Below are 12,535 nucleotides of genomic sequence, written 5' to 3' on the forward strand. Positions count from 1 at the left end.
TATCATATCACTAGAGTTTTGCTCTTATTTTCTATCTTTTTCTAATTCTAAGGCAGAGAGTTATTCTGCATCCATATCTGTATTTACTGTGTCTTACAGCAGAGGAATGGTCGTGGTACTGTAAGTAAACACCCCCCCAACCATTAGAACATCCCCATACCACTTCTGAACCTGAAACCTCATAATAAAACCAGTCCTGGTGACCTCTTTCTGTCTCGTGTTTAGAGGGATGACTCCTGGTGGTATTTTTTCTTGGTAGTGATCAGTCAGCTTTCTTAAAAATCTATATAAATAGAGCTTTTTCCTGTATTTACTTGTACACTGGTGTTCAGAGGACTGAATTATATCTTAGATATAGTTCCTCTCAAGCTCTTCCTGCTTGGTATTCTAAAAGCCATGATGTAGCATAGAAGTAGACAGAAAATGTATCTGAATGGGTATATTCACAAATATGTGGTATTGTGGGCACTTTACTATGTTTAACACTGGAATTTAAGATGTTAGTTTGCCTGTGTGTTATTCTAGTCTTCTGCTAGTGTCACTCCTCTGTGATGCTTTACAATTCAGAGAAGCATCCATTATTTATTCTTATTCCCCCAGGTGACATGAGGCCCCAGGCTTTATTTAATACGTATCATCAGGCCCTGCAGTGAGTACAGAATTGTTAATTTCCTTGTAGGCTCACTTGTGAGTTGTTATGAGAGCAAGAGTTGGGTGAACATTTTTAAAACAGTGAGACTGATATCTGAAATATGAGATGCAGTGGGACTGTTGTCTCAATTTTACAGATGAGGAAGGGAGAACTGGGATAAAAAATAAATAGCCAATCAAAGGTACCCAGTAATTTGGAACAGTGAACCTCAGGAGGATTTGGCAACTTTATACAATTTGAATATTTATGCCTAGCTCTGGTTTGTTTTATTTTCTTCTGTGGAGGGTCAGACCTCCACCTACGTCATCTGAGTGCAGACTTAGTCACACCCCATTTAAGTGCACACCATGACTACTGAGGCTGGTAGCATTTCTGGCATCCTTTTTCTGGACTTTGCAGATGACTTACAGAGAGACAGGATCATGCAAGGAGGGATTCATCAGAGCTGAGTAAGGTGTCCACTTTACGAAGAGATGAAGGATATAATACAACTATGTCTTTTTCTCCATGGGCTGTGAAAGGAATAAGGACCACTAGCTCAAGGCTGAGGCCCCAGGTCAGCTAAGTTGAACTCTTCTCAAGGGTTGAATGTTAGCAATGACAAAGCTAAAACTCCAGTTCTTTCTATATAATTTTTTGATTATCACATTAGATAAAGGTAGCGGTGTGGTATTACAAACAGAGTTTGGGATAATAAATATGTATCCATTTATCACATGTTCATCAGATATGCACACATCAGATATATACACTCAAAGATTTTGCAGTTATCTACATGTTTTTTATGTATGGACATTGAAACATGAAGGCATTTCTGAGAAATTGAGGGGCAACTAATGCAGAGCAGAACTATACTGCTCTTAAATTGAAATTTAGATGTTCTTCAAAGGGATTTTATATGGAACAGGTAGAGTTTCATGTTAACCATTTGGGAAAACACTGCAAAGATCTTTATTACTAGATATAAACCTAGGAATGTCTGCACAGCATTAGGATGGGTACATTTAGGTATTGCTTTGTACAAGTATTTTTAGTGCCTTTGCACTCAATACTAGTGGTGTTGCCTTTTATATGTCAGACGTGAAATTTAATTCTACTCCTTCTTCATTGATTTACTTTCCAACAACAAAAATTTTACTCAAAGGATTGCCTACATGGCTTGCAGACAACCAGTTGAGCAACTTACAGGAAGGTTATCTGGTTTCTTGATTGGCATGTACTGCTCTCCATGTCCAGAGGTCCAAGAAGCCCTTGCTTTTTTTTTTTTGTCCAGCAACACTAGCAGAGGAAGTGCTAATCAGTAGTATTTTTTTGTCTTTTACTTTCTGCAGTAGGCTTGATTGTGTTCCTTGACCTTGTGAAATTTAAATCTCCTCATCTTGCAGGCAATAGAAACAGCTATTGCTGCATGATCCATGGCATTGTGGCTTGGTTTCTTCTTCCCACTCTCCTCTTTTTCTCGTTAACCCATCATCTTGCTGAGTGAGCTAATGTGTCTTATACTGCTCTCCCAGCTAATCTGTGAACTGGGAGTGGAAATGCAATGAAGCACTGATGTGCTTCAAGTGCAATCTTGGTGGCTGAAACAGCAGATACGTAAAATTTAAACATGCAGCTGTGTTTTCAGCAACTACCTTCCACCATGCCAATCCAGGTGCTACCTTCAAGTCTATGCTTCAGTTTCTGACTCCTTTTAATTTCCAAGGTATTTTCATCAGGCTTAGATACAAGATTTATTTCAGCTCTGCCCTTTGTTAAGCCTTTTAAAGAAAAAATAAGGAGCATGATTTACCAGCATGAAATACTGGAAGGAAGCATGACTTACCATGACTTACCAGCATGAAATACCAGGAAGGTATTTTGTACCATTTTTCAGAGGGCTTACTAGTGTTGTGTCTACAGTCTGGTTTGTTTGAGTCAGAATAATTTGAGGGAATATGGTGAAGCCTCTTCAGTCAGTGTTGACCTGTCAAAATGTAAAACCACAATTGTTTTTAGTGTTAGTGTACTAATGTACAGATTAATTTAGGGTTTTCTTCTAGACCAGCAGATACAGACAACAATTTTGAGATTGCCTGCAGATTAATATAAGTATTTGAAGTGTTTACTCAGATCTAAGAATTAGCTGTTTATTTATAACTAGTTGAATTATAGGTACATAATTCCCAAGTTTTGTTTAAAATATCCTTAATGAGAAATCCAGAAACTCTTGCCAGCTGTATCAATGACCAATTTCTCCCCTCACTTCCCTGAATAATGAAGAAAACCAAAACAGATTGCTCATTACTTTGCATTCTTACCATTCTGAGGTCACAAGTTCCAAAATCAAAAGAGCATCCTACAGAAAAGCTGGTTTTATGTTGATTTTCCCTTGGATGCTTTTCCAAATCATTGTATGTTCCCTGTTACTGAATATTCTAAAAAGACTGAATATAAATTCCCAGACAATCTACTCTCATGGGTTTTATTTAATCTATTTTTAAATTATAGCACCTCTTGCTAATCTCTTACTGGGGGAAAGGGATGATGTTTTAAAAATGCCTTTTTTAAGCATTTAGCATTATAGCAGTTATAACATTATAATAAAGGATTATAACACTTTTAAGGATTAAAGCATGCTCAGGTCAACATGGAGTGCTTTAAATACAAAATTGAGTCTTTCCACCTGAAGTGTTTGGAAGTATTACCTCTTTGCAAAGGGCTTTATAATTCACATTGGTGAAACAGGGAAGACAAAGCCCACATTCTTAAATTATTTATCAATAAATGAGGATTTTTAAATTATTAATTAATTTATAATAGTAACAGCTATCTGCTACATTGATTGAGCAAAGCAAAAGCAACGTGCCTCCATTGGATCTGAACAGGAACAGAACTACTGAACGTGCTTGGTGCTGCTCTGTGCCATGGCACCTGCCCATGGCAGCCAGCGGGACACACCCCATGAGCAAAACCTACTGCACTGGGTCCTCCTGATCTAATGCCAAATATAGTTAACAAGGGAAAAAACTCATGCAAATAGGGGAATGTGTCAGAACTGAAATCTAGGGTAGGAGAACACAATCCTGATTCTGGGTCTCCAAAACTTTTTATAAAGTTCACGTACATTCTGTGTGGGACCATCAGATCTTTCCCAAAGTCCATGGAGGAAAAAAAAACCCCAAACCAAAAACCTAAGTAAAATACTTTCAAGGATTCCAGTGTGTTTTGGAGCCAGATCTGTATGATCAGAGCAGTACTAATAGTTAAAACATCTATGTCTATGGGAAACAGTGCTCATTTAGAAATCATTTTCCTTTACAGAATTCTCAGACTGTACCTTACATGCAAATTTCATTAACGTAGATGATAAAATAATACAATAAGATACCTTTTTTTGTCCAGAATTCTCAGAGTAATAAAAAGAACAGTGGCCAAAAGTGCTTTAAATATATTAACATTTTTTTTAACTCTGCAAGCCTTTGTTCTCAAGAAAGAAAACTGCTGTTTCACTTCCCTGAAGCCATTGGTAATATGATGCAAAAACATCAGAGAAAATCTAATCCAAGATAGGTGCAGTCCCCAAGGGAACATGCTCTTCTTTGTTTTATATTTCCATTGGAAATCTTGGAGATTTTGCATGCAAACATCTTATTTCATGGGGCTGCTTCTCAAATTGAGAGATTAAATCTAGGCTCGGTATAAAAGCCTTTTCAATAAAGTGGGTTGCACAGTCTTCTGTTTACAGAAAATTGATGCATCATCTGATATGTCTGAAATTGCTAACTTCTGTTTCAGTAAAGCTGAAGGAATTTCAACCAGCCCATTATCTAATCAAGAAAAATATTCCCTTAGCATCTTGTTTTAAGGTAGCTGGCTGGCAAGCACTGTTTGGACTACTGTATATCACAATTCATTACAGTTGCAAAATGGACTGATTTTCTTGAGAAAGTGATATTTTCAGAACTATTCATCATCCACAAAGTGTTCATAAATGCCTCAATAGCTACAAAACAGCTCTTAAATCCTAACTTCATTTTGGTTTTTTCCCCCCTTCATTTCATACATAATCAACATTTAAATATGTAAGTGGTCATTCTTGTTGCGTGAGCATTGACTGAAGTCGCAGCAGTAGCGACACTCAGTATGAGCCACAGCTGATTTGTCAGCCCTCAGAGCTTTATGTGTCCCCTGTGCCCGTTATTAACTTACCTTCCACCAAGGCAGAAACAAGCTGAGTTTGCTCAGTCCTCAGCACACTGATGTGACTGAATACATCCCTTGCATTCCAGCAAAATTGCAACGCAAATTTTTTCAGGTAGCAGGAGGGAAATGTGCCTGTTAGTGAAACCCAAACCGTCTGTTAGTGGACCCAGCAGCACAGGGCCAGAACTTCTCTCCTGCCCCTTGGTGATGCTCCATCCAACATGCAGACTTCAGGTCCTGCCAGACAGTTGTATCCAGCAGCAGAAGCTGGAATTCCAACAGCTTTTCCTGGCAAATTTGTCAGGGTGTGAGCAACTGGAGAGGGCAGTGCAGTAATGCGTGGGTGTGCTTCACCAGGTCCACACACCTTTATCACTGCTGTTCTCAGGCAAGTGACACTATTTAAAACAAACGCCACGGAAACTTTTCAACCCGGAATGCACAAATGAAAGCTGACACAAGCCTGGCTGAGAAGCAGGGCAGGTAAGGTGTACAGAACCAAGGTCATGGCCCAGTGTCTTTACAGCTGCTGCATTTCATCTCCTACCAAGTAAGAAAGAGATTAAAGCTTTAATTAACAATGCCAACCTTTTCTGCAGGACTTTGCATGAATAGATCTCAAAGGCCTTCACTAATGAGTTAAGTAAAAAAAGTGTGCATCTCCTGGGTTCCCAACCAAGCCTCCCAGCACTGCTGCTTCCTTCCTCACCATTCCTCCCCTCCTTTGGTTTCATGGAGAAGATCAAGTCTCGTATGCTTGCAGGGTAGGACCATTGACACTCCTCCATGCCTGGAAGGGGCTTCAATGTCTACTGAGGCAAGAAATACAGAGGATATTTTTCTGGATTTAGCTTTAAGAAATAAAAAACTGATTCCTGTTCCCAGGAGGTGCAGTGAGAAATGTATCTGAAGCAGAATCTGCTGCCACATACCTTTTACTAGTGTTTTCATCTCAAGGTTACTTTTATTAAAAAAATAATTCTCTTGGTAGAGAAGCCAATTAACACATGGATTTCGAATTTAGATTTTAGATATTTGTTTTAATGAGCAAATTAAACTTAATCCCAAACTCCTGTAGTTTTGAAAAATTGCTGTTTTGCAAATTATAGCAGTTCTTCTAGGTACCTAACTAGCACTCAGGCCTTAATGTACTAGGCATAGTCCAAAAACAAAAAAAAAGGAGAGAAACCCTTCCCTGATGAGTTCCTGAGCTAAATACATAGGTTGAGGTAAAGAGAACATGAGATTATACATCATGTGCAAGACAGGGCCAGTCACCTAGCTGTCTGTCTGCATGCCAACTTCTGCTGCTTCTTCTCTTGGGAGGACATTTACTTTCAACTAACAAGCTGCTACTTATCTAACAGTACCATCTGAAAACTATTTTATAAAACATAAATAAATTGGTCAAATATCTGTAATAAAAGCAATTAGAGCTAGCAAGACCGATGAGAGCAGGCTGTCCCAGAGGCAGCAGGGTCAGGACGGGAGTGCCCCATTATCCTGCCCTTTCTGCGTGAGTCCCTCAGAGGAGCAGATGCGAGAATGGCCTCTCACAAGACTTCCCACAATGGAATCCCCCAGCCCTTGTCCAGAACAAAGCTTTTTTTGTCAGCCTCATGCTTTTTCTGTACAGCCATGGTGCACAGACAACCTGAGGCCTGGGGAGGCACTGAAGTTCCAGGATAGCTCATCTCCCCTCCATGTCTGGAAATATACCCCAGGCCCTTCCTGGTCCTTTTCTATCTGTCTTCACCTTTCCAAAAAAAAAAAAGTCTTTCCATGTCTGCTGAAGACAGTAGAGAAAAACATGAAGATGCTGGTAGTGTGAAGAGTTTCAGGTGTCAATTCGGATAAACACCCAAACAGGGAAACCAGCTTCAAACCTTGATCCCACCTGAATAGCGCTCAGAAACTCAGCTCTGGCAGCTGCTCCTCTGAGTCTGATGGTAAAGAACTCCAGGCTGTCCTCTCCTCCTGCCAGCACCAGTGGTAGCCCCTTTCCATCCCTCTGATGACTACAGATACTCACTGAAGAAAAGCAAACACAGACAAAGGTTTTTTTCAGTGTAACACAACACTTTCAACAAATTTCATGTGTGAAAGAATTTTTGTGTAAATAAATGTATAAAGAATGGGGGGGACAAGGGATTATGAGCTGACTACTACCCAGGATCCTCTCAGCTCCAGAGGGAGAGTCATCCACCGGAACCAGTGCCATGGGCTACGCAGCAAGGCCAATTCTCACACTAGGTTATGCAGTTGCTCAGGCTCTGTTTAATCAATTGGAAATCTTTCCTGAGGCAGAACTGAAGTAGAGGCTTAACCCATTGTCATTGGACAGAGCAGCAAAACCTCACAGGGTGAGAAGAGGAAATCCCAGATGTGTCTCTCATGGGCAGCTCCCTGTTTTGGTGACTGTTAACTTACTGCATTTTTTTCCCTTTGTTCCTGAAAATGTCAGTGATGTAAGAAAGGCTTATGACCACCTCCCCCTCACACGCTGTAGGGTTTGATCCTTGAAGGAGATGGAAGTGATCCATGAAGAAGTGCCTCACAGGCCATTGCTGCTGAGAGGGGGAGGCTCCCTCTTTGACTGGGAGGTAATGCTAGGAGAGCTCACAGGCTGGAAATGGAGGATAAGATAGGAATGGAAGCCTGCAGCTGGGGAGCAGAGGCTAGAGATTACTTTTTTATTATTTTATTTTAAACATATGTATTAATCATGGCTCAAAGCAGGGATGGCAATGGGAAACTGCAGCTGGAATGGGTAAGGCAGGAGGAGGAGGTGATTTTTATTTCAGACATAAATTATGTATTAATTGTGGCTTGAAGGAGGGGTCAGTGTGGGAATCTGTAGTGCAGAGAGGACAAAAAGGAAAGATGATTTCAATTGCAAGTATATTTATTGAAGTGTAACTCAAAACAGGGACTGGATGGGAATCTGCAGCTGGAACTGATAGGGTAAAGGAAAATATTGCTTTGGTGGGGCGGTATTATTTTAAACACATGAATAAGTCCTTAGCTCAAAGCAGGCACAAGGGTGGGAATCTGCAGTTTGAGGATGTCAAGTAACACTTGCGGGAGAGAAGATCTTTATGTCTTTTCAGGTGCATTCAGAGCTTGGGAAGGTTGCTGGGCTGACTTTGCTGGCGCTGAACCACCATCTGTTCTCAGAAATGGGTAATTCAGGATTCCATAGCAGCCTTCCTCTTCCCTGCTGGCTCTCGCGAGTCCGCTCTGCCTGACAAACACAGATGTGCCTACGTGACCGTCGCAGTGCAGCTCACAACTGGAGAGCAAGGCAGCTGGCTCTAAATGCAGCGTGCAGCTGCACTCAGTGGGACCAGTTTTGCTCAGGAATGGTTGCAGCTACCATGACACCACAGTAGAGCCCAGACTTCCTGCAGGGCAGCAGCAGTGTGGATGACTGTGGCCCGTTTGCCCTTTGCCTGGCCACCAGGCAATGGTCACTCCCCATTGCCTCAGTAGGCCACCATCCCTCATAGTGATGATAAGTGATCTCCAGGCTGTGAGGTTTCCCTGCAAAGAATGTCAGATGGAGCCAGCTGGGAGTGGGGCCATGTGCTGCCTATGCTCACTCTTGTCTGGGCAACAGGAACGGTCATTCCCCTGGAATTAGCCTAAAGGTTGGTATGTTCTGGAAACTCATTTTATTGGAGAAGGCACATCTTGGAATTCAAATGGCGTGGAGTATTGGTTAGAAAGAGAACACTGAGCCCATGGAAATGTCACCAAAGTGCTAGTGCCAATTAATGTTCATGTATCCCAGGCCTTTCCTGTCTGACGTTCTGGTCAGAAGCCTTGTGTCTGGCCAGTATGTTCTGTATTGCAACCCTGAGCAGGAACATTCCACAGGGTGATGTCTGAAGGAGCCACTAAACACCATGGATTTTTTTTTCAGTGCATCATTGCAAAACCACCTGTCCTGAGTAACTTTTCACTAACAAACTGTGAAGACTGTTAGAGTATTCATGGAGCTTCAGAACATAATTTAAATTTTTTTAAGATAGTTAGCTTTAGTGTTTGCTTCTTTGCTCCGAAAAAGTAAAAAAAAAAATTAGAGAAATACTTGATACCAGGCTTTGCTTTACATACTTTTCATGAGGTATACCGGTGTGTGTTTCCCTTCTGGCTCTACAAAACATGCCACTATATCTGCCCTGCTGCTTTCTTTTGAAATTCCCACAAGTGCAAACCCTCTTTACTCATACTGTGCATATTTGTGTACCTCATGTATATTATATAATTGAGCTTTTGCTCTGTATAAGTGTATGTTTCCCAGTGTCTACCACACTCAGGAGAAGTTATTCCTGAAGGAGATTCAAAGTGCCTGAACCATCATGGTACAAAATTTCCCAGTAGGCTCCAGAGCTTTTTAGTTGCCTTGTGGGACTCATGCATGGCATGGTGCTAAGTGTTGAAGGAGACAGGACTTCTTGCCACTTAGAGGAAGATCAGTGCTGTGCTCATCAGCTGTACCTGACTTTGCTTTACACATGACAGACCGTCACTGAATGGTGAGTTGCAAATGAGAAACTGGTCAGAAAGTCTGAGGAATTGGTCAGAAGGTTTAGCATTAGTTTATGCTGTTGACCACTTGTTATACTTGAGGAATGCATGTCTTGAGGTAAACATTGATTTTACCTTAATTCATGCCAGCTGTGGGCACTCCAAAGTGGGCCCTTAAAAGGTCTCTTTTCCTCTGAGCGAAACAGCAAATCTTTGCTGCTTTTCTTGGTCTAAGCAGAATTGACATGCACCTTGTTCCCTATCCTCTGGATCTCAGATTTGCTCACATTTCAGTGCTTGGGTTGCTCTTTGCCTGTGTTAGCCAGCGAGGAAGAGATAACCACAGTTTTCAGGCAACGTACTGTGCCAAACTCACAGTCCACACCTTGATCCAGTATCAGTCACCTTCAAAAGCTCATCCTGATTTTCTCCACCTCAGTGAGCAGGGGGAGACACCCTCATAAGCTCAGTATGTCGCAAAGGCCTTGCTATATCTGAGTTCTTATTTCAATGCTCAAAACCTTCCCAAAATTGCTATGAATTCATATTAGCTTAAACCAAACTTTCTGGAGCTACTCTATGTCTTGTGAATTAATAAGGATTTCTAAAAATGATCATCAAACTGGCTTTCTTTTATCCTGTTCTTTCCTCATTCTCCTTAAAAAAAATAGAAGAGGTTTGGATTTTTTCTTATTATTGGTTTCAACTAAAAGCTTGATTTTTTCCCCTCATTGCAAACTTAAACAAGCAGGGGGGGTAAAAAACCCATTTTCTTTTTAGTTTAATTGAGTGTGTGAAAACTGAGGACACTTAAGTATTTCTTGAATTTCAGATCTTAATAAGAGCTACTTTCTATTGCAGATTCTCTGATTTTACAGGTTTTACAAGTTCTACCATCAGCCAAATTTCCTACTTTTATGTTACTAACTTTTTTTGTTTCACGGACCAATAGCAATCAGATTTAGGGCACAAAATAATTTAAAATTTCTACCTCTTCCAAAATGACATGACTTTTCTCCAATATTCACACATGGAAGACAGCAGGCAAAAAATGTAAGAGAAAATAAATAAAAAAGAATTCAAACTATAGTCTAGTTTTTGCATACCTGCAAACATAAACAACAACAGTTGATTGTGAATGTATCTAAAAGGTTGAGGTGTCCATGGATTATTCTAAAAAGCTTAAGAGCTTTTTTTTGATTAAAAATGGTCCATAAATACATCTGTATATAAAGGTTTAATAAAAGCAAAGTCAAGCACTCTTGACTGTGAGGTATTCATGGTTCAGTATTTGAATATTATTTGGAGATGACCGAGAGTGGCTCCTTTTTCATTCATGACTGTTGTGTAGCTCTGAGCCCAGATGCTTCTGCTTCAAAAGTTTTAAAACTGATGATATTTAAGAGAAAAATTAAAAGTGGATGTATTCTTACTTGTGGGTCCATGGTCTTGGGTTTTTAGAAGACAGTTCAAACAGCTGGAGTAAGCTGAAATCAGTGCATGTCTATATGGGAAAGATAAGTAAATTATCTGCTGTTGGAATAGACACCAATCATGGTGGGGGTGTGTGTGGGGGGGTGGAAATAATGTTATTATCCTCTGAAGGTTTTTAATTTTTTGAAAAAAAGTCTCAAATAAAATGGAGATGAACATTAAATATTGTATTTGGTCACCCAAAATGTTCAAACCAGTAAAATTTTACACTGAAAAGGGCACGGTTTTTTCAACACCATTAAAATAGTATCTTGATATCTTCAAAATGTTTTCCCAAATTTTGTCAAAATGAGAAATGTTCAGAACTGATCTTTTTTTTACATGAAACATTGATTTTTGGTTAATGAATGTGCATTTGCTTAAAAAAAAAAAGTTTCCTAAATTCCTACTAGATAGTGCTTTTTTAAATTCTCATTTTGAGGATGCTTAGGATGCTAATGTAAAGAGACAGCTCATCCAAATTTAAGTTTTTTTTCTTGTCACTCTCATTGGCTTCTCAGTAAAAGCAAAGGTTTACAGTGAAGACTGTGTCTTTCTCTTGAATTTTATGTGTACCTACTGTTCTTTACCCATTTTCAAACAGAGCTCCAAACTAAGACTTTTTCTGTTTTGTAAGACAGCAATCATTGAACACATCACAACTTTACCTGTGCAAACACCTCCATTTCAAGACACAATGAACCTTTAACTCCCATAAGCTAAATCAGGACATGACATAGCTCTTATGGGTGCAATTTTTGCCTTCTCCAATCTTCCCTTGGTTCTCTCTGTCATCCTTTTTCAGTTCAGTCAAGTTGTGTGTCGGATCTCGCTGCTTCCTGGGTTCCCAGGCTTTGAAGCCTTACTGTCCTCCAGTTCCTGGCTCTGCAGTTCTCATCCTCAAACCTTTGCTGATCATACTCTCTGTACGATACTTCCCTGGGGCTTCAGACTGCCTATTGATACTTTCTCTTTCATATCCTCATCTCGGCTTCTGCTGTATTTCTCTCAAGCTTGAATTCATTCATGGCTAAATTGCTCCAACTTGAAGATTTTAGAGTTGTGAGGAGCTAGAATCTTCTTACATTAGACTAGACATGTAAAACACAATACTCAAAGTGTAAGGAAAGCAAATAATGGAAAAAATTACATTCCCTCCCACCTCCCCTCCAGCAGAAGCATGATAGCTTTGCAGCATCATCTAGCTAAGGAAATACCTATGAGAACTAGGCTTCCAAAAAATAGTGAGACTCAGATCAGCAAATGACATTAGATATGGGAAATCACAGGAAAGATGAAGCATACGCTTCTGAAGTGTTAGCAATGCAAACACTTCTTTCATGATGCTAAGAGCTGAATAACCCTGGAGAGAGCGTGCTGTAAGCATAATGCAAAGTGCATGTAGGACTAAAGCGCTAAAAAATTAGCTTCCTATCCCCAGAACTGCACAAGGCAAGCACTGTGCTTATCGCCTCTGCAACTCATAGAAGTTTGTGGGATTGCCAGCACAAACAGCTACACAGGAAAAGCTAGGTGTACACAAGGAACTCTTGGTGTACATCCAAACAAAAGAAAGAATCCAGGGCGAAGAAGCATGAATGTTAATAATCTTGCCAGAGATCCTTTCTTCGAGGCTAATAGTTCAGTAACCTCCTTTGATGTATGACTTGAATATATCACAGCATCTGCATG

This window comes from Motacilla alba, chromosome 2 (assembly GCF_015832195.1).
Source record: "Motacilla alba alba isolate MOTALB_02 chromosome 2, Motacilla_alba_V1.0_pri, whole genome shotgun sequence".
NCBI classification, from domain to species: domain Eukaryota; kingdom Metazoa; phylum Chordata; class Aves; order Passeriformes; family Motacillidae; genus Motacilla; species Motacilla alba.